Source organism: Puma concolor, chromosome B3 (genome assembly GCF_028749965.1).
Source record: "Puma concolor isolate L17-30 chromosome B3, mPumCon1.1.hap2, whole genome shotgun sequence".
Classification (NCBI taxonomy): Eukaryota; Metazoa; Chordata; class Mammalia; order Carnivora; family Felidae; genus Puma; species Puma concolor.
This window is the reverse complement of record NC_141672.1, coordinates 70,278,966-70,305,197: the sequence shown is the minus strand read 5'-3', so window position 1 is coordinate 70,305,197 and position 26,232 is coordinate 70,278,966. Positions and strand designations below refer to the sequence as shown.

Genomic DNA, 26,232 nt, shown 5'->3' with positions numbered 1-26,232 from the left:
GGTCATGCTTTTTACTGCCTATAAAAGTATGTGTGCTATATGTTTGGGACATGCCCTATTGGTCTAGTGTCCTGAAAATATAACTGCAACATCCTTCTCAGTGGACCAGTTGGGCAAAGACCTTATTTTTACTAACAATAGCCAGAATATAAAATAGCCTTATTTTGACTAGCAAGAGCCTAATCATGTTCACAGTAAGCAAGGGTTTAGCACACCAATGATTACCAGATATACAGGACTGAGCACCACAGGAAAAATAAACCATCAAGCCTATCCAAATATATGGCTTGAAGCCCACCACCCACATACATTTTGACCCATAGCAGCAGTAATAAATGAGAAAGGATATATTATAATCAATTGCTTTGTATCTATGGCCTATAGTCTTTAAATAACTTACAGAATTTTAAGTCCTAGTCTACTACTTTACTCTAAGTATTTTAGTACTAAAGAACAAATTTCTTATTACAAAGTACTATTTTCTTGGAAGAGTATAATCCAAAGGAAGAAGATGATCCCAAGGATACCTTACCAAGACTTAAAGCATTAAAAACATGTGTCTAATTATTCGCCAGTATGCATTTATTTTCCACTCTCTTAAGAGGATAAAAACTTGTTTTTATTTTTTTTATCAACATTATAGAAGAAGAGGTTAGAACAACCCAACAGAATGCAATTGGGGATTCTGAACAATGCTTAATGACAGCATTTATGCATTATGATGTTATTATGACCAAGATAAAATAACACCATAACCTCAAAAATTTTAATATTAAAAAAAATAAATGCACATTAAAATACAGTAAATATAACATTTAAGTAGTAATATTATTCCAGCAGCCCATTTAATAATATAATTCGGGCACCTGGGTGGCTCAGTCGGTTGAGCATCTGACTCTTGATTTCGGCTCAGCTCATGACATCATGGTTCATGAGATTTAGCCCCATGTCAGGCTCTGTGTTGACAGCCTGGACCCTTCTTCAGCTTCTCTCTCTCTCCCTCTTTGTCTCTGCCCGTCCCCTACCTGCAAGCATGTACATGCTCTCTCTCTCTCTCAAAATAAATAAATAAACATTAAAAATGTGCTTTAAAAAATACTCAATTTAGAAATAGGTTGTAGATGCTAAATGTAAGTTTGAAATGTTCTGGCTTTTTATTTTGTTTATGTATTTATTTATTTATGAGAATGAGTGATGGAGCACAGCGGGTTTGGGACAGAGGGGCAGTGAGAGAGAAAATCTTAAGCAGGCTCCACATCCAGTATGGACCCAGACACTAGACTGATCTCAGCACTATGATATCATGACCTGAGTAGAAAACAAGAGTTGGACTCTCAACTGACTGAACTACTCAGGCACCCTGTATTGGCTTTTTTTTTTTTTTAATTTAAATAAATGACTTTGTGTTACGCTTTTTTTCAAAGTTCCCAACTGTAAAAGTTAATATAAATGTTTAACAATTTGGCCTGACACTTACATTAGTGGATTAGTTCTTGTTTATAAATCACTTTGAAGACCTAATTTGTTTAGTACTTCAGTTTATAATTATATATATAAGCCTGGAGGTTAGTGTCCATAAGAAATCTTCCATTCTCTTAATTCTAGAAACTACAGAGCACAGAGAAAATGAAAAGACACCATGTTTCAGGCAAATTTTGGGGGGAAATGACATTTACTGTCAGCAACCTTTCTCAAAAGACCTCAGACTGCCCAGAGTTTACTTGGAAACAAACCACACACATATGTCTCTGAATGTACTACCCATTGTATCAAACGTCCTTCTAATACCGTATCTGTGCCAGACAACCACTGTTTCCACAGCTTAGGATTCTCACATCATCCACATTCTTTATTTAGCAAACTCTGGTAAGTCCCTATTACTTCTACATATTCCTCTGAGCTTCGTTCACTGAGTTAAGCATTCTCTTCTCTACACTACCTCAATACTTTCTACAGAACCATTGTAAGATACTTCAGTATTTGTCAATTCAGTCTACCTTACTGTAACATCTGTTGTATTAGAACATGGATTTGGATGCTGAGACAGCATGGTCTGTGACTGGAAAAAAAAAAAAAAACATCAGTTTTCTGTGAACCAAGCCAACCTAAGCATTTTACAGTCATTACTTCATTGAACCCCCACAACAAATATATGATGTTAATGATATGAATTGCACTTAAGAGATGAGGGAACAGCCTAAGCAAGGTGAAGCAAACTGTCTAACTTTACACAGTGTGAAACAGGGCTGATTAGGTACATCTATTTGCAGAGCCTGTACACCTCACCCTGTGGTGTCCGAGAAAACATTTGACTACTGGTTCCTGCCACCTCTGAGAAGAAGGAAAAAAGGAAAAGAGGGGGGAAAACCCTCTTCTGTATCATTTGCTTATTGTCACCATGTTTCCGCTACCACCAATTTTAAGATACTGGTAAGTTGTCATTGTACATGGCTTTCAGAAGACACAGTTGGCCACCATGAGCCAGTACAAGCTGGCTTTGGCACATCGTTATCAGAGCAGTATGTTCTTTGCTTCTAATTTGTATTTTCACTCTGCCTCAAGCTTTGTACTATGTCTACCATCAAATAGGTGCTCAAAAATCCGTGTTAATAAATAAATCCACTTACACTTATAAATTCGCTGGGACGTGGCTAATACACACAAACCTTGGTAAAATAACTTCCTGATGTTTGACATTTTTAATCTCTGAAAAGGGGTCGCTGATAGTTAATCATTTAGTGGAATAAACAAATAGAATTGTAAAATAAAATAGAGCAATATAGTCTAAGCAGTGATTAGTTTTTATAAATTTTTTTTCAACGTTTTTTATTTATTTTTGGGACAGAGAGAAACAGAGCATGAACGGGGGAGGGGCAGAGAGAGAGGGAGACACAGCATCGGAAACAGGCTCCAGGCTCTGAGCCATCAGCCCAGAGCCTGATGCGGGGCTCGAACTCACGGACCTCGAGATGGTGACCTGGCTGAAGTTGGAGGCTTAACCGACTGCGCCACGCAGGCGCCCCTGTGATTAGTTTTTTAAATGGAAGACTTTTTCCTTTTAGTCCTTGCATCCTGACAAAACTAAATGGAGACTTTCATATTTAATCAGATAGTTCAATAAATGCTGACTAACAAGGTTCGTATATTAGTTCAAACTTTCCTGTTCTTCTCATCTTTCTTCATATTATGGAAATTTAGCCAATATATCCAAATACAGTAAATCCATCAAATCTCCGTATTACTTTCATCATAATTAAAATGCCTTCCATAATACCTAAGTCATTTAAATAAATCTAAATGTCTAAAAGAGTTACAAAGACCAAGCCCCACTTCTAAGAACAAATACATTTTTAATTTTTTTTTTCAACGTTTATTTATTTTTGGGACAGAGAGAGACAGAGCATGAACAGGGGAGGGGCAGAGAGAGAGGGAGACACAGAATCGGAAACAGGCTCCAGGCTCCGAGCCATCAGCCCAGAGCCTGACGCGAGGTTCGAACTCCTGGACCGCGAGATCGTGACCTGGCTGAAGTCGGACGCTTAACGACTGCGCCACCCAGGCGCCCCAAAACAAATACATTTTTAGCAGCAACGTAGTTTCTATAATTACAAGTAAAAGCATCTGGAAATTACAGGAAATTTTATTTAAACTTGTGACATTTTTAGAAACTGTGTTTTCTATTCAGGTGTTTCAACATTTAGTTTATCCAAAACTAAGCCAAACAATAGTTTTTCGTTAAACTTAAAAATGTCATCATACTTTTCTGTTCCACTACCCTATATAAAATTAATTATAGCTTGTGAATGTGAAGAACTACATATTTTCTTTTGTATTTTCTTTTCAAAAATTGGATGATGAGCTTTGAGACATATACTAAATGGAAAATGTTCAAGAAAAGCACTCTAAACATGAGAGGATTTTCAATGTCAAAGTAATTATTTTCTGAAGTTAAAATTATTAACGTTTTCAGCGCCTTTGTCTTTTATTCTTTACTTTCTGTGTATGTTCATTCGTTGGTGTAAAACTTTTATTTTGATCCTTTGAAGGCATTCCTCAACACTCATTAGTACAAGATCCTCAAGTGTTAGTGAGTAATAAAAGCAAACCCCAAAATACACCTTTGTCCTAATCCAAGGGAATACTCTAGTAGCACAAGAAAATTAGTTGTCTTTATTGAATCATATGGGCTTTCATCTGACTGCACTATTAAGCGGGGTCACAATTTATGGTGTGATCAGGACACTGACGTAAGGAAACAACCACAAGTAAAATGATGGATAAAATGACCTGGTAAATCTATTCCTCGACTAAACTGTAGGATCTCATGGAATGACACTATAATTACATGGAAAGTAATTGTCATATATTTGCCAAGAAATTACATGGTTGACAGTACTCTTTGAAAATTGTTCTGCATTTCTAGTGCCAACAGCTATGTTAGCAGAAAATGAAATTAGAAACAACCACAGGAGGTGTTTTCTTCTCATTTAGAAAACTATTTCATTTAGGAAGTAAAATTTAATTTACAAGTAAATATTATAAAACTAAAAATAAAATGGAATGACTTAGAAACGTTCCTAAAAGTTATTGTTATTTGGTATAATGTTGGCTTTATGGGGGGAAAAAAAGTCATTTACTACATGTCAAGCTAATTATATATTCTACTTTGCAAGTGCCAGTACTATAAAACCATCTTTCCCAGGTTATTCCTTACAAACAAATGAATGTGTTAGATTCCAAGAGGCCCAGATAGAAAAAAACTATGTTTTTTAAAGTCTGTAACATCTTTCCCAAAATAACATAAAACACTTCTTTTAATAATTAGGAGTTAATACCTTAAGATAAGAACAGGTTTTAATCCAGAACTATTTTCAAATTAGCAAATGAGTGGTTTTATGTTCTCCCATGTTGTGGCATAAATGAGGACCTCTTAGAAACCAAAAGCACCAACTAAAACTAAGACAGTTTGCAAGTAATCATTTTCCCCCAAAATGCCATAACTGTTAGTTGGCAAAAATCTTGACTTATTGGTTATACAAACACAATGTAAATAAGGCACACTTAAAACCAATTTCTTACTACATATATCTGGTCCCTTAAACTTTAGCACTACTTTAAATTCTCACCTACATGACAAAATTCAAAACAAAGAGATATTTAAACATGCTCTCAACAATTTCCTTCAGGTTATTTAATGAATTATATTCTCTAGCCAGGGCATTTAATTAATAAGTTATATACTACCCCCATATAAACATATTTCCTTTGTTGGTTAAGTCAAAATATATGGCAACCAAGTGAAGTATTTAGTGTCAAAGAAATAAAGTTTCCTTCTCACTTTTGACTTTACATTTCACTCAAGACATTAATTTTATTGCCAAAAGTAAGATAAAATGTTCTCTATTATGCTGCAAATAAAGCAGTGTACAAAGTATTATTTTTAGGGACAGTTGGGTGGCTCACTTTTTTAGTTGTCTGACTCTTGATTTTGGCTCAGGTCATGATTTCATGGTCGTGAGATCAAGCCTCACATTGGACTCAGCTTTGGGCATGGAGCAAGCTTAAGATTCTCTCTCTCCTTCTCTCTCTGGCCCACCTTCTTGTCTATTAAATAAATAAATAAATAAATAAATAAAACAGTGTATAATTTATAGTAACTAGCATTTTTTTAAAGAAAAGAGATATAAAGAGGATTATGACCTCCATGTACATAACACATAAAAAGGTTTATATAAGAAATTAGAAACGCTGATTATCTCTAGGAAGGATTACTGAATAATTGAGACACAGGAGTGAGGAAGAGCTTTAAATTTCATGAAGTTTTTTTTTTTACAACTTTTTTTAAAGTTTATTTATTTTGAGATAGAGAGCGAGGATGGGAGGAACAGAGAGAGAGGGAGAGGGAGGGAGAGAGGAAGGGGAAGGGGGAGGGGGAGAGAGACAGAGACAGAGACAGAGAGAAAATATGAAGCAGACTACATACTGTCAGCACAGAACCCAGTTTGGGGCTTGAACTCACAAACCATGAGTCATGACCTGAGCCAAAATCAAGAGTCAAACGCTTAGCTGACTGAGACACCCAGGTATCCCTACAACTTTTAAATTTTATACCATGCCCATAAATTATTTACTTCAAAATAAATTTTAAAAAGGAATCAAATATATGCGGCTTTCTCTTTAGTGAAGGGACTGCAGAAATGAGATCAAACTCTGAAATCAGAAGACTATAGGACTAAGGTGCCTGGGTGGCTCAGTCAGTTAAGCATCCCACTCTTGATTTTGCCTCAGGTCATGATCTCTCAGTTACTGAGTTTGAGCCCCATATAGGGCTTTGTGCGGACAGTAGAAGCAAACTGCTTGGATTCTTTCTGTCCTCTCTCTCTGCCCCTCCCCCTGCTCATTCTCTCTCTGTCAAAATAGATGAACTTTATTTAAATTTTTTAAATGAAGTTTATTGTCAAATTTGTTTCCATACAACACCCAGTGCTCATCCCAACAGGTGCCCTCCTCAATGCTCATCACCCACTTTCCACTCCCCCATCAACCCTGAGTTTGTTCTCAGTTTTTAAGAGTCTCTTATGGTTTGCCTCCTTCACCCTCTGTAACTTTTTTTATTCCCCTTTCCCCTCCCCACTGGTCTTCTGTTGAGTTTCTCAGAATCCACATACGAGTGAAAACATATGGTATCTTTCTCTGCCTGACTTATTTCACTTAGCATAACACTCTCCAGTTCCATCCATGTCGCTACAAATGGCCAAATTTCATTCTTTCTCATTGCCAAGTAGTATTCCATTGTATATATAAACCAAATCTTCTTTACCTATTTGTCAGTTGATGGACATTTAGGCTCTTTCCATAATTTGGCTATTGTTGAAAGTGCTGCTATAAACAAGCAGGGGTACAAGTGCCCCTATGCATCAGCACTCCTATATCCCTTGGGTAAATTCCTAGCAGTGCTATTGCTGGGTCATAGGGTAGATCTATTTTTAATTTTTTTAAATTTTTTAATGTTTATTTATTATTGAGAGAGTGAGACAGAGCATGGGCATAGGAGGGGCAGACAGAGGAGGAGACACAGAATTTCAAGCAGGCTCCAGGCTCTGAGCTGTCAGCACAGACCCCGACACAGGGCTCAAACCCACCAACTGGGAAATGGTGACCTGCGAGATCGTGAGAAGTCGGATGCCCAACTGACTGAGCCACCCAGGCGCCCCTTAAAGTTTTGAGGAACCTCCACACTGTTTTCCAGAGCAGCTGCACCAGTTTGCATTCCCACCAACAGTGCAAGAGGGTTCCCGTTTCTCCACATCCTCACCAACATCTATAGTCTCCTGTTTGTTCATTTTAGCTACTCTGACCAGCATGAGGTGGTATCTCAGTGTGGTTTTGATTTGTATTTCCCTGATGAGGAGTGACATTGAGCATTTTTTCATGTGTCTGTTGGCCATATGGATGTCTTTAGAAAAGTGTCTATTCATGTCTTCTGCCCATTTCGTCACTGGATTATTTGTTTTTGGGGTGTGGAGTTTGGTGAGTTCTTTGTAGATTTTGGATACTATCCCTTTATCCCATATGTCATTTGCAAATATCTTTTCCCATTCCATCGGTTGCCTTTTAGTTTTGTTGATTGTTTCCTTTGCAGTGCAGAAGCTTTTTACCTTGATGAGGTCCCAATAGTTTTTGATTCTAATTTCCTTGCCTATGGAAATGTGTCAAGTAAGAAATTGCTGCGGCTCAGGTCGGAGAGGTTTTTTCCTGCTTTCTCCTCTAGGGTTTTGATGGTTTCCTGTCTCACATTCTGGTCCTTCATCCATTTTGAGTTTATCTTTGTGAATGGTGTGAGAAAGTGGTCTAGTTTCATTCTTCTACGTGTTGCTATCCAGTTCTCCCAGCACCATTTGTTAAAGAGATTGTCTTTTTTTCCATCGGATATTCTTTCCTGATTTGTCCAAGATTAGTTAGCCATACATTTGTGGGTCCAATTCTGGAGTCTCCATTCTATTCCATTGGTCTATGTGTCTGTTTTTGTGCCAATACCATGCTGTCTTGATGATTACAGCTTTGTAGTAGAGGCTAAAGTCTGGGATTGTGATGCCTCCTGTTTTGGTATTCTTCTTCAATATTACTCTAGCTTTTCGGGGTCTTTTGTGGTTCCATACAAATTTTAGGATTGCTTGTTCTAGCTTCAAGAAGAATGCTGGTGCAATTTCGATTGGGATTGCATTGAATGTGTAGATTGCTTTGGGCAAAATAAACTTTTTTTTTTTTTTAATTTAAAAAGATGACTGTAGGACTATGAAAAAGAAAAAAAAATCCTTCTTTGGATTATAAGGAAAATTGGCACTTCCCATTTTGCAGAGTATAATAAAAACAACAACAAATTTTCTAAGGGTGCATAAGCAATTTTAAAATCAAGTCCTTGAAACAGAAAGTGTCATCTAAGTCCAGAACCACACAGAATAAATATGAACTTGGAATATCAACAAAGAGGATGGGTAGCAAATGTTTAACTTAGGAAAAAAAAGAGATTGGGTTCACGACAACCATATAAGAAGATTCTGAGCTCACACCCTCCCATGGATACAAGAAGTATACAACTTCATATGGAATAATTTCCTCTGAAAAAGCCTCAAAAATTGAATGAACACAGTCTCCACAACAAAGGAAGAAAAGGAGAACATCACGACAGGTAAGAGAGGCAGTGACACTATCTCACCAAAATTCTCAACCCCAGGCATGGTAATCCACCAGCAAGAGGGAATCTGAAAATAGAGAACTTTCCTCTGAGACATGAGGGGTTTGTGATCTACATCAGAAACTCTTCAGATACTACACAAGAGAGATGAGCCCCTAAACACTGGGCTTTAAAAACCAACAGGAATTATATCCAACAACCATGGAAATGTAATGAATGGAGAATCTGTTCAAGGTCTGACAAAAAAAAGCTCACTTATCCAGGAACCCAGTGAAAAACAAAAACAAGGAAACACCAGTTTGAAAGTACTTAGATCATATATGGAAGAGACTCACTTACTAATCTTAAAGCATCTACTGGGGAGACAGCAAACTGCTTGGATTTTCTCTGAGTGACAGAGACCCTGGCAGGTGCCATATTTGCAACTTCATTTTACCTTACTAAGATTGGTCTGGCAAGCACCATATTTAAACTATTCCTCTAAATTGCCTAAAGCATGTGGGCATACCAGCTGAGAAACTCCCCCACACATACAGGGCAACAAACCCTTGTAACTGAGATTGGCAACAGTCCAGCCCACTTCCATGCACCAGCACAGCAATGTGTCACAGCTGGGCTGGGTATCAGTCTTGCCTACCCCCACACTGTATCACACCACAGCCAGTCTGGTGCAACCCCACTCAGTGCAGCTGCATGGTGCGGGAGCACCAACCCCAGTCCTGCCTACCACTGTGTCACAGACATGCCCCACCATAGTAGCCCACACAGAAGGTGTCTCTTGATCATCTAGCTTTGGTGGTCAGATGGATGGGATTGGATTTCTGGGCTCCATGTGACATCTACATTGGTCTCTTCAAGACTGAGAGAGGTAGTTCGTTTGCCTAATACATAGAAACAGAGGGCCAGGCAAAATGAGGAGACAGAGGAATGTGTTCCAAATAGAAAAACAAAATATCAGAAAAAGACATTAATGAAATGGAAATAATCAATCTACTTGATAAAAAATTCAAAGTAATGGTCATAAAGATGCTCACCAAACTTGAAAGAAGATGCACATGAGAGATCCTCAACAAAGAGATAGAAAAAACATGGAAGATTCAAACAGCAGTTACAAAGCTGAAGAAAACAATAACTGAACAAAAAAATACACTATAGGGATTCAACAGCAGACTAGATGAAGCTACAGATTGGATCAGCAAGCTGGAAGACAAAGAAATAGAACTCACCTAGACAACGCAACTAAAGAAAAGAAAATTTAAAATTTTTTTTTTCAACGTTTATTTATTTTTGGGACAGAGAGAGACAGAGCATGAACGGGGGAGGGGCAGAGAGAGAGGGAGACACAGAATCGGAAACAGGCTCCAGGCTCCGAGCCATCAGCCCAGAGCCTGACGCGGGGCTCGAACTCACGGACCGCGAGATCGTGACCTGGCTGAAGTCGGACGCTTAACCGACTGCGCCACCCAGGCGCCCCAGAAAAGAAAATTTAAAACAACAACAACAAACAACAACTTGAAGGACCTTTGGGAAAACATCAAGCAGAACAGATTTGCATAATACAGGTCCCAGTAGGAGAAGAGAGAAAAAGTCCAGGAAAAGTACTTAAAGAAATATTAGCTGAAAACATCCCTAATGTGGAGAAGGAAACAGACATACAGATTTAGGAATCCCAGAGAGTTCCAAAAAGATGAACCCAAAGAGATCCACACCAAAACACAAGATGATTAAGGTAGTAAAAGTTAAAAGTAGCAAGAGAAAAGCAACATAACACATACAAGGGAAAACCCATAAGGCTATGGGCAAATTTCTTAGCAGAAATTTTCCAACCCAGAAGAGAGTGGCATGACATATTCAAATTACTGAAAGGAAAAACTTCCAACCAAGAATTCTCTATACTACAAGGTTATCAGTTAGAATTGAAAAAGAGACTAAGAGTTTTCCAGATAAGTAAAAGCTAAAGGAGCTCTTCACCACTAAACTGTCCTACAAGAAATGTTAAAGGGACTTCTCTAAACTGAAAAGAAATGGCATTGATAACAGGAAAACATACACAAGTAAAAATTTCATTGGAAATGAAAAATAGTAAAGTAGTTGATCAGTAACTAATAAAGTAAGTATGAAGTTAAAAGACAAAGAAAGAAGAATTAACACAAACTACAATAATTGGGTAAGGGAAGCATAAAATAACAAGGTGAATATGTGACATCAAAACATAAAACACAGTAAGGGGAGAAAGAAAGTGAAGTTTTGTAATACGTACAAAATTAAGTTGCTATCACTCAAAATGTACTGGCATATACACAGGAAATTTTCTATGAACCCCACACTAATTACAAAGCAAAAGCTTACAGTAAAAACACACAAAAAATTAGAAAGGAATATAAACAGCACTATGGAAAACCATCAAACCAGAAGAGAAAGAAGAGAGAGGAACTATGGAAACAACTGGAAAACAATTATCAAAATACCAGTGAGTACTTAATTCTCAAAAGTTACTCTAGATGAAAATGGACTAAATTCTCTAGTCAAAAGACAGAGTAGATAAATGGATTTAAAAAAATAACAAAAACAAAAACAAGACCCATCTATATGCATCCTACAAAGACTCACTTTAGAATTAAGGACACAGAGGGGCCCCTGAGTGTCTCCATTCGTTGAGCATCTAACTTCAGCTCAGGTCATGATCTCATGGTTCCTGAGTTCGAGCCTCACTTTGGGCTTGCTGCTATCAGCACAGAGCCCACTTCATATCCTCTTTCCCCCCACCCCTCTGTTCCTCCCCAACTTGTGCCCTCTCTCTCAAAAATAAATTGAAAAAAAAATTTTTTTAAATAAAAATTAAATTTGAGAAGGACACAGACTCAAAGTGAAGGGTTTGAAAAAGATATTTTATGCAAACAGATATTAAAAGAAAGCCAATGTTGGGGCAGCTGGGTGACTCAGTTGGTCAAGTGTCCAACTTCAGCTCAGATCATGATCTCATGGTTTTTGAGTTTGAGCCCTGCATCAGGCACTGTGCTGACAGTGCAGAGCCTGGAGCCTGCTTTGGATTCTGTGTCTCCCCCGTCTCTCCACCTCCCATGCTCATGCTCTGTCTCTGTTTCTCAATAATAAATAAACGTTAAAACTTTTTTTAATTTTTTTTTAAATAAGAGAACATTGGCCTTAAATGACACATTAGACTAGATAGACTTAGTAGATATTATAGAACATTCCATCCAAAAGAAACAAAATAAGCATTCTTTTTTCCTAATGTTTATTTATTTTGAGAGAGAGAGAGAGAGAGAGAGAGCAAGCACCTGTGAGGGAGAGGGGCAGAGGGAAAGAAAGAAAGAAAATCCCACACAGGCTCCATCCTTAGCATGTTGCCTAATGCTGGGCTTGCTCCCCCCATGTGAGATCATGACCTGAGCTGAAATCAAGAGTCAGATGCTTAACCGATTGAGCCACCCACGTGCCCCCAAGTATGCACTCTCAAGTGCACATGGAACATCCTCCAGGGTAGAGCACATCGTAGGCCACAAAGCAAGTCTCAATAAACTCAAGATTAAAATTATATCAAATAGCCTCTCCCACCACAATGGTACAAAACTATAAATCAATTACAAGAAAACTTGAGAAACCACGAAAACACAGAGATTAAGCAACATGCTAGTAAGCAACCAATGACTCATCCAGAAATCAAAGAAGAAATCAAACTATACCTAGGAACAAATAAAACCGAAGTACAACATACAAAAATCTTTGGAATACAACAAAAGTAGTTTTACGAGGGAAGATCATGTGAGGCACCCGGGTGGCACTGACAGTGCAGAGCCTGCTTAGAACTCTCTCTCTGCCCCTCCTCCTGCTTGTGCACTGCTCTCTCTCAAGATAAAATAAAAATAACAAAATAAAATAAAAAGGAAAGGTCATAGCAATACAGGCCTACCTCAAAAGTAACTCTCAAATAAATAATCTAGACTAACACCTTAAGAAGCCAGAAAAAGAAGAAAAAATAAAGTTCAAAGTCAGTAGAAGAAAATAATAAAGATCACAGTGGAAGCAAATGAAATAGAAAAAGAGTAAGAAAATTTTTCTAAAATACAAAGTGTCAACTAAAGTATGAGATAGTTCTTTGAAAAGATAAACAAAATTGACAGACCTTTACCTAAACTAACCAAGAAAAAAAGAGAAATGGCTCTAATAAACAAATTCAGAAATAAAAGAGAAGTAACTGACAACCATAGAAATAAAATTATAAGTGACTACTACAATTATACACCAACAAATTGGACAACATAGAAGAAATGAATAAATGCCTAGAAACATACAGTCTTCCAGAACTGAATCAGAAACAAACAAAAAATATCAACATAAATTACTAGTAAAGATAAGGAACCAGTAATAAAAAACCTTCCAAAAAACAAAAGTCTGGAACCAGATGGCTTCACTGGTGCATTCTACCAAACATTCAAAGATTTATTATCTACTCTTCTCAAATTCTTCAAAAAAAACTGAAAAGGAAGGAATACTTCCAAACTGGTTTCATGAGGCCAGCATTACTCTGATGCCCAAACTTGACAAGGACACCACAAAAAAAAAAAAAAAGAAAAGAAGAAAGAAAGAAAGAAAGAAAGAAAGAAAGAAAGAAAGAAAGAAAGAAAGAAAGAAAATCACAAGCCAGCATTACTCCTAAACATTGATAAAAAAAATCCTCAATAAAATATTAGCAAACCATATTTATCCATACAAAGTTTCAAACACTATGATCAAGTGGAATTTATTCCAGGGATGCAAGACTGATTCAACATCCATGAATCAATCAACATGATACACCACACTAACAAAATGAAGGGTAAAAATTATAGGATCATCTCAATAGCTGCAGAAACTTCTTTTGACAAAATTAATATCCACTTGAGATAAAAAATAAACTCTCAACAAAGTGGTTATGTAGGCAATGTACCTAAATATAATAAAGTCTTCATATAACAATCCAACAGCTGACATCATACTCAATGATAAAAACTTGAAAGCTTTTACCCTAAGATCAGGTACAAGACAAGGATGCCCACAGAGTATTGGAAGTCCTAGCCATAGCAATCAGGCAGTAAAAATAAATAAGACGCATCCAAGTCAGACAGGAAGAAGTAAATCTTCCTGTAAATTGCAAATAGCATGATACTGTATAAAGAAAACCCAAAGGAGTCAATCAAAAGAGTGTTAAAACTAAGAATGAGTTTAATAAAGTAGCAGAATATAAAAGCCAACATACAGAAATCTATGTCACTTCTACACACAAATAAATTATCAGAAAGAGAAATCAAAAAAGCAATCCCATTTATGATTACATAAAAATAATAAAATACCTAAGAATAAAATTAGCCAAGAAGGTCAAAGACCTCTACACTATTAAGAATGATGCTGATTAAAGAAATTGAAGACACGAATGAATGGAAACATTTTTTCATGCTCATGGAGTGGAAGAATATTGTTAAAATGTTCATACTACCCAAAGCAATTTATGGATTTGATGCAATTCCTATCAAAATTCCAAAAGGATTTTAATCAAAGATAAAACAAGTAATTCTAAATATTGTGTTGAACAATAAAAAATCCCAAATAGCCAAAGACATCTTGAGAAAGAAGAGCAAAGCTGAAGACAGCATGCTCCGTGACTTTAAACTATATTTTAAAGCTGTACTAATCAAAACAGTATGCTAATGGCATTAAAAAAGACACATAAATCACTGTAACAGAAATGAAAACCAATAACTAAATGTCCTATGCACATTTGGACAATTAATTTATGACAAGAGAGCCAAAAAACATACAATGGAGAAAGGAGAGTGTTGGAAAAATCAGAGAGTCCATACAAAACAATTAAACTGGACCATTATCTTATACCATACGTGAAAATTAACCCAAAATAGATTAAGACTTCAGATGAGAAACCATAAAATTCATAGAAGAAAAAAGGGGGTCAATTGTGAGAGATTGCAACTAGACCTTTAGGAGTGATCACTTTGTAGTACATTCAAATAGCAAATTAGGATGTTGTACACCTAAACTTTTTAAATGTTATATGCCAATTCTACATCATTTAAAAAAAGGAAGAGGAATAAATAGGACTAGTTCCCCAGCATCCTCAAATACACACATACACAGTACATGCACACACACACAGTTCTCATTTGACTTTCTGAGACAGCTCACAGTGATCTTACCAACAGTTTCTCTCACAAGTGAGTCCCTAGTAGGCAGTTTTTGCTACATGGCACTAATTCTTTGAAATAATCCTAGTTTAAAATTGGTTAATCTGATTCTTTTGTCAGGAAATGTCAGATTCCAAAAACCTGCCTATACTTTACCCTTGGTTTCTGTGAAGTTATCCTGTAAAAAAAACTTTTGATTCACTCTAGAACATTCTCAACTGGGATTTCTTGAGCGAATTAAGTCCCAGTTAATGCACTCAGGCCTCCATTTTTATGTATGAATTAACTTCATTATCCTATGCATCTAGAATGGAGTTTGATGTGCATTACCCTTGGGAGGACTTGGGAAATAATCATGCAGATCATTTTCTGTTTATGATTCAAACAGGAAAAACGTCCCTTAGACTGAGTTCCACTAAAGCCGCATAGTTTAAATGTCAAAGGGTAAATTCAAAATGACAATTTTCTATTTCAATTTTTCATACACTTCACAAAGGGATATGGAGACCATACACTTCTTTGAAATATATCTTCTTCCTTTGCTTTTTGTTTCACAACATAGATAGTTGCTTCATTTTTTTTTAACCTTGAAACTATTCTGAAACATTTTCCTTCCTTTCCTCATAATTCTATCCTGTCTCTCAATCTCCAAGGAGCTAGTGGGACACTACTTTCACTATAGTGCTGTACTTTAAGATTGTGGAATATGTACCCCCAAGTTCATAGAGTCCGCAGGAATTGTAATTCTATTATTGTAAACTAGTCATGAGAACTTGCTGGTATGTTTTGTTCTTTCTATATCTATTTCTCCATCTTAATTTTGGTCCTATAACTACTGAATCATAAATGTAATTTTTTTTTTGCCTAACTTCATTTAACTCAACTTTATTTTCATTACTGAGGACAGAAGGTTTCTAAATAATTTTGTGTCCATACCTACTGAAAGGCTTGCCTTGAAAAGAAAAATTCCAATATTTGCAATGCTTATCTTTAAGGTTTTCTATATACATTAAAAAAGCGGCAGGATGATGACAACAAGCAGCAGCTACAAAAGGACTTCAACAGCATGAAGAAGTACTGTCAGATCATCCACATCGTCCTTCACACCCAGATGTGTGTCTGTTCCAGAAGAAGGCCCGCCTCATGGAGATCCAGGTGAATGGAGGTACAGTGGCTGAGAAGCTGGACTGGGCCCATGAGGCTGGAGCAGCAGGTGCCTATGAAACAAGTGTCTGGACAAGATGAGATGATTGTTGTCACTAGCGTCACCAAGGGCAAAGTCTACAAAGGGGTCACCAGCTGCTAACACACCAAGAAGCTAGCCCATGAAACACTGGGGACTGCACAAGCTTGCCTGTATTGGGGCATGGCATCCTGCCCCATGGCCTTCTGCATGGCTCAGTCTGGGCAGAAAGGCTATCATCGCTGCCCTGTGATTAACAAGGAGATCAACAAGGCTATCTCATCACAGATGGCAAAGTGATCAAGAACAAGGCTTCCGCTGATTATTGTCTAACGAGAAGATCAATCCTCTGGTGGCTTTGTCCACTATGGTGAAGTGACCCAAGACTTTATCGTGCCAAAAGGCTATGTGGTGGGAACCAAGAAGCATTTGGTTACTTTCCACAAGTCCTTCTGGTACAGACTAAACAGTGGGCCCTGAAGAAAAATGACCTCAAGTTCATTGACACCACCTCCAAGATTGGCTATGGCTGACTCCAGACTGTGGAGGAGAAGAAAGTATTCATAGGACTACTTAAGACCCAATTGCAAAGGAAGAAAGAGCTTAATGTCAAGAGCAGATTGTGCAGGTTGTGGGATCTCAATAAAAATTAGTTTCCAATGGACAAACAAAGCAAAAACAAATACATGCTTTGCAAATATTTCTTCCAGTCCATAGCTTTTCATTCTCTTCATAGTGTCTTTCAAATTGAAATGTTTTTTAAGTTTGATGGTTTTTATTGATTGTGCTTTTGATTGTGGTATCTCAGAAATCTTTACCTAATATAAGATTACAAAGATTTTCTCCTATGATTTCCTCTAGAACTTTTGTAACATTAGGATTTATATCTATGTCTTGATCTCTTTTGAGCTACTTTTTACATATGATGCAAAACATCAATTAAATATAGGGGTTTTTTTTGTATGTTTATATGCAATTTTCCCACAGCACTAATATTTTAAACTGTCATCTCCAACCCCCACCCCAGAATTCTTTTTCACTTCATGTTTGTGTAGGTCTCTTTTTGAACTCTCTATTCTGTCCCGCTGATGCATTTCTCTATATTACCATACAGTCTTAATTACTGAGCTTTATAATAAGTCTTGAAATAAAGTAGTACATTTTGTCATTTGTTATCTCTCTGTAGCATCTGTTCTTTGTTTCAATTTATCTGTTTTTCTGACAATATTTGAATTGTCTGAGTATTTTTAATTTCAGTAAAATTAATATAGAGTGTTATCTTGGTTTCAGATGTTCAATGTAGTAATTCAATGATTATATACATTACTCAGTGTTGTCTGAGTACTTTTTATGATTCAACTTTTCTCCTTTGTTAATATTATAAAAACCTTGCAATATATTTTTCCTAGTCTTTTTTGCTATTGTTTTCATTCATTATACATCCACACATTTTAAACTAATACATTATTTTCCATGTAAGCAATTATCTTTTAAACAATTTTACTGCGGTATAATTCAGATACTATCTGATTCACTCCTTCAAGGCCCCCCTTTCATGTATTCACAGGATTGTTCACTATCACTACAATAGAACTTTAGAACACTTTAGTCCCTCCCCAAAGCAACTCACACCCATATCCCTATTATGAGCCCTAAGCAAGTCATTTTCTGTCGCTATGGAGTCACCTCATTATATTTCATATAAACGGAAACATACAATGAATGGTGTGTTGTGACTGGATTCTTTCACTAGTATATTGTCAAAGTTCAGACAGGTTGTAGCATGTCTCAGCACTTCATTTCTTTTTACTGCCAATGGAAATCAATTCCACCTTTCAACTATTATGAAAAATGCTGTGAGGAGCATAAGCTTTCCTAAGGATGAATGTTTTCATCTCTCCCAGGTAGAAAAGGAGTTGTTGTGCACTATGGTAACTCCATCTTTACTTTTTTGAGTGGTTGCCAAACTGTTTTCAAAGTAGCCAGCTTATATTCCCACCAGGAATGTGTAGGGGGTCCCAATTCGTCCACATCCTTGGCAGCATTTATTATACATCTTTTTGATTATTGCAATCCTAGTGGGTGTCAAGTGGGATCCCTTTCCAGTTTTGATTTTTATTTCTCTAATGACCAGTGATTTTCAGCATCTTCTCATGTGCTTATTGGCCATATGTATATTTTTTTGGAAAAATGTCTATTCAAATTCTTTGTTTTTAAATTGTGTCGTCTTTGTATTGTTGAATTATAGTTCTTTGGGTATTCTAGATTTCATCCCTTATCATATTTGAAAGATTAACTTGTAAAAGAAAAAAATAAATCCAGCTGGGCTTTTGATATGGATTGCATTGAATCTGTACTTCAGTTTGGGGAGTGTTGCTATCCAAACAGTTACGTCTTCTACATAAACAAGCGATGTCTTATGACTTATTTAGATCCTTAGTTTCCTGCAATGATGTTATGTAATTTTCAGTGTACAAGTTTTGCACTTAAGTTTGTATTTAAGTATTTTATTCTTTTTGATACTATTATACATGGAATTATTTTCTTAAATTTTATTTTCAGAACATTGTTATTTTATAAAAATACAATTGATTTTCAAGTATTGATCTGTATACTACAGCTTTGCTAAACTTATTCCAATAATGTGTGTGTACATATTCCTTAGGATATTCTATATATAGGACCGTGTCATCTGCAATAAAAATAGTCTTCCTTCTAGGGCGCCTGGGTGGCTCAGTTGGTTAAGCGACCAACTTCGGCTCAGGTCATGATCTCACAGTTTGTGGGTTCAAGTCTGCATTGGGCTCTGTGCTGATAGCTCAGAGCCTGGAGCTTATCTCAGATTCTATGTCTCCCCCTCTCTCTACCCCTCCCCTGCTCAAGCTCTGTGTCTGTCTCTCAATAATAAGCAAACATTAAAAAAATTTTTAAAAAGGAGTCTTCCTTCTTCCTTCATAATCTGTATGACTTTTATTTCTTGATCCTAATAACCCTAGCTAAGATGTCCAATACAATTTTAAATAGATATGGCAAGAGCAGACTTCTTGTCTTGTTTCTGATCTTAAGTATAACGTTGGCTGTGGACTTTTTGTGGATGGCCTATTTTTGTATATTGGTAAGGAAGGTCTCTTCTATATATGGTTTACTGAGTAGCTTTATCATGAAATTGTATTGAGTTTTTGCAAATACTTTCTGCATATACTTAGATGATAATATGAGTTTTATCCTTAATTAATAAGATGTATTATTTTTTTTATTTCTAGAAGTTAAACCATGCATTCCTGAGATCAATTGTACTTAGTCATGGTGTACAACTCTGTATGGTGCTGATAGCAGTTTAGAAGTTTTGTTTGTTGAGAAGTTTTGTTTGAGAAGTTTTGAGTGTATCTTAATATTCATAAGGGATATTGGCCTGTAGTTTTCTTTGTGAGGTCTTTGGTTTGGGTATTGTGATTAAAATGGCATTATATATGATGAGTTAGGAAATGTTGCCTCCTTTTTTATACTTTGGAAGAGTATGTTAAGTATTGGTATGAAATCTTCTTTGAATGTTTGGTAGATTTCACCAATGAAATATCGGGCCTGGACTTTTCTTTGTGGGAAGCTTTTATTTATTTATAATAAAAAATAAATTTATGTATTTTAAATTTATTAAATTAATTTAAATAAGTAAATAAATTTTATTTATTATTTTAAATTATTATGCTGATTTCTACCTATTTTAGATGTTTTCATATTTGTAATCAAGGCAAGAATGGGGAAGAAATATGCAATTACACTGTATTTTAAAATTACCTACATAATTCCCTCTTTAAAAGGATAATTATGTTCTTGCATGTGGATTCAAATTACTGCTTAGTGTCTTTTCCTTTCAGCCTGATAAGCATACTACTGTATTTTTGGGAGGTATAGCCTCTAGCAACAAACTAAATTCTCTGGGTTTTGGCTTCTTGGAATGTCTTTCTTTCACCTTCGTTTCTAAAAATAGTTTTTTCTGATATAAAATTCTTGGATGACGGTACACTTCAGCAATTTCTATCATCTCATTGTTTTATGAGATTCATTGCTTTGATGAAAAGTTGGCTGTTAATCTTATTGTGATTTTTTTTTCTTCTTGTGCATGATGTGTGATTTGTCTCTTAGAGCTTTTGAGATTTTCTATCGTTTGCTGTCAACATTTTGACTATGAGGTGTTTGGATCTGGATTTTTTTGGCATTTTTTTCTACTTGGAGTTTTTAACTTCTTAGGTAGGTACATTAGGATTTTCTCTACATTTGGGAAGTTTTCAACCATTATTTCTTCTAATATATTTTTGTGTCCCTTTCTTGCTTTTCTGGTATTCCACACATATTTTGATATACTTAATGATGCCCCATACTTCTCAGAGTCTCTGTTAATAATTTCCAGTTTTCTCCATTATTCCCATTGTATAATCTCAGTTTATCTTCATATTTATTGATTATTTTCCTGTGTTGATCAAATCGACTCTTGAGCCCACCTACTGATATTTTTCATCACTGTTATTGTGCTTTCCAACTCAAAAATTGTTGACAGCTCAGAATTTTAGACAATATATTGTACCAATTCCAGACACTAATTTCTCCCCCACAGGAGGTTGTTTTTGGTAGCCTGGTGATTTCTTTGTTAACCAAATCTAAATTAATTCTACTAAGTCTATTGTTCCCACACTGTGCACTTCTAGTACATCCACTCAGATTATTTTCCCTGGCTATCTGGTCATCACCAAACAGTCAGCACAAGTCACTTTCTAGTCGATGTTTGTGCTTAAGCTATTTTATCCAGTTTTACTTTTTTTCTTTTTACCGCTGGAAATATGTGTGGCTTTGAGACAGCTATCACAGTACAGATAGTTCACGTTCTTTTTGTCTCATGTTCAAGCAGATACTAACACCTCAGAGGTTTCCTCTGATCACGCCTAAAAGGGAACAGACTTAGGCATGCACAAATATTTCTGATTGCCAGGAATGATTCTGATATTATTTTTAAGCCTGGATTACTAAGAATTGCCTTTGGGTCAGAGAAGATTATTGTGCAGTCAGCGTTTGGCAAGCCTACTGTTTTCAAAAAATCTGCTTTAAAAATGGATTTCTTTTTTTTTTATTTAAAAAAAAATTAATTCCAGTAGACTTAATGTACAGTGTTATATTAGTTTCAGGTGTCCACTATAGTGATTCAACAATTCCATACATCACTTAGAGCTCACCATGACAAGTGCACTCCTTAAACCCTATCATTTATTTCACCCATCAACAACTTTATTGAGATGTATTTTACATGCCATACAATTCACCCATTTAAACTGTATAATTCAAAGGGCTTTTGTATATTCACAGACAAGTGCAACCATCACCGTAGTCAATTTTAGAACATTTTCATCACCCCAGAGTGAAACCCTTTACCCTTTACTTATTACTCTCCCATCTTATACTCTCCTAACCCAGTCCTAGGCAACAACTAACCTACATTCTGTCTCTATAGATTTGCGTATCCTGAATATTTCCTACAAGTGGAATCATGTAAGGTATGTCTTTGGTTACTGGCTTCCTGTGATACATCCATACCATGGAATATTTAGCCATAAAAAGGAATGAAGTGTTGATACATGCTACAACACAGATGCACCTTGCAATCCTGCTTCTACTTCATTCCACAGATTTGAAATCTCTTTCCCCAAAAAGTATTCCTTGGCAACCTCAAAATTTATTTAAATGATCCCCCCAAATCTTACTTACCTCTATTTTAATCCTTAATTAGCCAGTCCGTCCCCATGGGATTGAAACTCTTTTGACAACTGTAAAATCTTATACAAGTTTATGTGAACATACTATTTCATCTGCTTGTTTTTTTTCCCCCCTCACAAAGACTCACTAGTTTAAAAACAAAACAGTCAAGATAGTGTTTCTCAATACTAACTTCACAAATAAAATGACATGAAGGGATTTTAAAAATTCAATACCTGGGCCCCACCGAGGGTCAGTTATATCACAATCTCAGGAAGGAGGTTTGGGGACTGAGACATCAGTATTGTTTTAAAAATTCCCAGTCAATCCACAGCCAGAATACAAAAAGACTAATTTAGACACAAAGAAGTCTTAGTTACCTCGTACTACAATATGTTTTATGTATAAATTAATAGTACTGTACTAATTAGGTCATGATTTACAGCATTTATTTCTGTCATTATTTACTAAATACTGTAAAATAAAACACTTCTAAGATAGCAAATATACTATATGCAGAACTGTATAAAACATATCAATTTTTCTGAACACTTGTAAATTTTTTAACTTAAAGCAGAAATCTCTAACAAATACTTCAACCATTCTGTTGCCCCTCAAAATAGAACACTTGCATATATATTACCTATTAATATTAGTTATACCTTTTTGTACACCCATTAAAGTTTGTACACCTCCTTGCGTGCAAAAAGTCAAACTCTTTTCTTGAAAAACCCATGATGCCATTAGCCACTGTTTTCTTTGTGGGGTTTTTTTGGAATATTTTATTTTATTTATTTATTTTTTTTAATTTTTTTTTCAACGTTTTTTATTTATTTTTGGGACAGAGATAGACAGAGCATGAACGGGGGAGGGGCAGAGAGAGAGGGAGGCACAGAATCGGAAACAGGCTGCAGGCTCCGAGCCATCAGCCCAGAGCCTGACGCGGGGCTCGAACTCACGGACCGCGAGATCGTGACCTGGCTGAAGTCGGACGCTTAACCAACTGCGCCACCCAGGCGCCCCAATTTATTTTTTATTTTTAAGTAAGCTCTATGCCCAGCACTAGGCTTGAACACACAACCCTGAGATCAAGAGTTGCCTGTTGTACTGCCTGAACCAGCCAGGCACCCCACAATTGTTATTCTTGGAATATTAAAGTTTCTTTCAAGTATGGTAATGAATACAGACTGCACTGGAAAGATTTTTCCCTAGTTCTTCCATGTTTAGAAAGGGACAAGCAGGAAATGTAAAACTGTAAAAGTTCCTTGGGTGTTTCTGATAGGTTTTATCTGGCTGATAGCTTTTTGCCAGGACTGTATCTTAAATTTTCTAAACTGACTTGTATCTTTCCATTATGAAATTTGAGTATCTCATTCCAAGAAAAATCTTCATAGTGAAAGTCCAATCTCTTAATATAAAATATCTCTGACAAACACAGTTCAAGATTATAAGGGAGGTATGAGAGTGCTAAAATGGTATTTTATCCTTAGAATAATAGAGACTCCATAGGTTAAGAATTGGTTAAATACCCAGAGGCTGACAGCAAGAAGGGAGAGTAACATAAATGTACTCGATCTTGTTAATAAATTTAAAAAAGACTGAATAGCACAAAAAGGCAATTCTTAATAGTAGCATCTATAAGATTCAATCTTTAAAATGAATGATGCTTATGACCACACATTAAAATTCTCTTGTAATAAAAAGACATATTTATGATCATAGTAGAGATGTTTCGTTCCACCTTGAGAAAACATAAAATTACCCCCTAATGACATTCAGTATAATCTTTAGAGACCTGGGGCATATTCTGTCAAAAAGAATATTTTTCCGATGATTCAAATGATAAATATTCACAAGAGCCTATTCTTACTTGGTACTGGATACACGGAGTGCCCCTGGGCAGGAACGTTTTAATGTTGGAGTCTCTCTCCACCTTTCTTCATTTGCTTTAGCATTTGTTTAAAAAATTATATTAAGTTAATTTACACAGAATTTATCAATTTTAGGGAAATGAAAACTCCATCTATTTTGTCCTCCCGTCCTTGAAATGTCCTTTATGAAGCTTTCCAAATTCATTTCTGATGAAAGGCATGTATTCATGTTTACATGTGCTCTGGACTTATTTTGAGTCCTTAGTGTGCTTTCATGTATTTTTTGACCTCAACAGCTACAAAGGGGAATAAAAAAATGATCCAAAATTTGACATTTCTCCTTTTTCCTAACCTGTATACCTTTCCAAACAGCTAATGTTACAGACCTGAGTCACATTATGCATCCCAAGTGATGCAGAGCTGGGCTCTAAACAGGTGGACACATCTGTTCCAGTCCATCAGACTTGACTTACACTGACTGCGTTCTGTAATCATTATGGTTTTTATCCCAAATTACAGTGTCAATCTGTTCAGAATTAATATGTATTACTCCACCGCTTGTTACAAAATTTTCAGTTTATTTATTGGACCAAATCCTGCCCTAATCACTTAGGCACAATTCCCACTGAAAACCTAAAAGAGAAAATGTGTATCCAGAGGTTATGTTTTCATTGCATGTCAAAAGATATTTTTGCATAAGTGGATGTTATTGCAATTCCCAATGAATGCTCTTTCTGTGTCAATAGTGAAAACTATTTAAAATTTTAGTGGGCTGGTTTGGATCATTTTTAATCACTTCTTCCAACACATGTTATATCCCAGTGTGGATGTTCACATAATGAAGAGAGGGTTGACAAGTTATTTTCTTCACTTAGAATGCAGCTTATATTTTTAATACTTGGGAAATGATAGTTTTAACTCCCTCTTCCCTTTGTGTTGGGTAATATTTGAAGACTAGGAATCCTTGAAGCCACGGCTCTGGTTTATTGCAACATGATACATCATTTCACTGTGATCTTATTTCTTTTTCCTGTTCTATTTTCCCCGAAGCTAACTAAAAACATGGATTTTTATTGAGGAGGAAAAAAAGTTATTAATTCATAATTATTATGTAAAGGTTAATCTGGCCAGCACCCTCCAAATGACTTTCCCACCAGCTGGTGATTTTATTCTGTTTTTTTCTCTCCTGTTCGATAATGGAGAAAGGTGAGGCTCAGAAGGTGATGAAAACTAACAGCAAAATCTTAAAAAATAAGTAGGTCACAAATCTGATGGAAGAAAAAGACTAAATGATACACTAAAATATTAATGTATATTTTAAATTTCCAAAGCCATGGAAAATAAAAAGAACAATAGCAACAACTAGTGGGTACAATTTTGTTTTAAAAAAAAGCAAAACGATGCTCTACTCTTCATCTCCAAGGTTAGGTTCAGCAGGCAGAGATGGTTGTATTACCATGTTTCTCATCAGCACCTCCACTTGCCTGCTGTAACATACGAAATGGCAACAGCGCCAATGGCAATACAAATCCTATTAACTTGATGCATCATACATGAGGAAGTTATAACCTAAGTTGCAACAAGATCAGAAAAGGATGATCAGAATTCAGCTAAAAAAAAGAAAAAAAAAAAAAGCAAGAATGCCCTCATCTCTGTGTCTCCTTTGACTTCTTCTTAGTAAGGCAATACAAAGGGAAAGTTATCCCCAGGTACTACCAGTTGAGTACGAGCCACTACCCAATAACCTGCCTCAGAGCCTATCATGGTAACTATGCAAGGCCTGCCCAAATTATTTGAACAAATCGCTCTGCAATTATTAGACATGTTATGAGAAAGTATGAACAGCTTGACCTGCAAAATTTCAATATATCTTACCCCTCAGGCAGGACTAAAACTTAAAAATAAAACTCCAGAGACACTGACATTCTTCTCATCATATAACACATACCGGTAGAGAATGAAAAAGAAGAAAAAAAGGACATGAATATTTGAAAAGGCCTTTTGAATCTTGCAGGCATAAAGTAGAAGTATATATCATTCTCACAGACCCAGAGTCCATGCAGATACACATTGAAAGACACGCTTTGTACCATCATCCTCCGCTGATATGTCAAAGGAAAAGCATTCATTCTCACCTTTTCAGGGTGTCTGTCATTAGGTACATTAATATGGATGAACCACCACAAAATCAAAAGGCAGTGAGAGAGGTAAGCTTAAAGGGATAAAGGCTTTAAACTGCATTTAAGTTGGGCTCCAATTGAAGACTAAACTTTGTGTTTCTATAATTACTTTACCTTTCTACATACCCAGGAAGCGAAAAAAAAAAAATACTAATTAGATATGCTCTCAAGTCCATTGTCAGCATTTCAGTAAACGTTCCTCAAGTTCTTCTATAAATGAAGGCATTGACTGATGCTGACATGAGTTGAACAAGATTTCTTTTTTCTGTCAAAACATCCCTTATTTTGATGTATCACACTCGAAAATAGAACACAAAAGTATTTGTTTTTCCAATTCATTCTATAACTAAAAATCATGTTAACT

The 26,232-nt window shown here is 36.1% G+C and overlaps 1 pseudogene; it reads left to right on the top strand.

The window, feature by feature from the left end:
- The first annotated feature begins 2,476 nt into the window (after positions 1-2,476).
- LOC112855715 (large ribosomal subunit protein uL3 pseudogene) lies at positions 2,477-16,728 on the top strand (annotated as a pseudogene).
- The last annotated feature ends 9,504 nt before the right edge of the window (positions 16,729-26,232 follow it).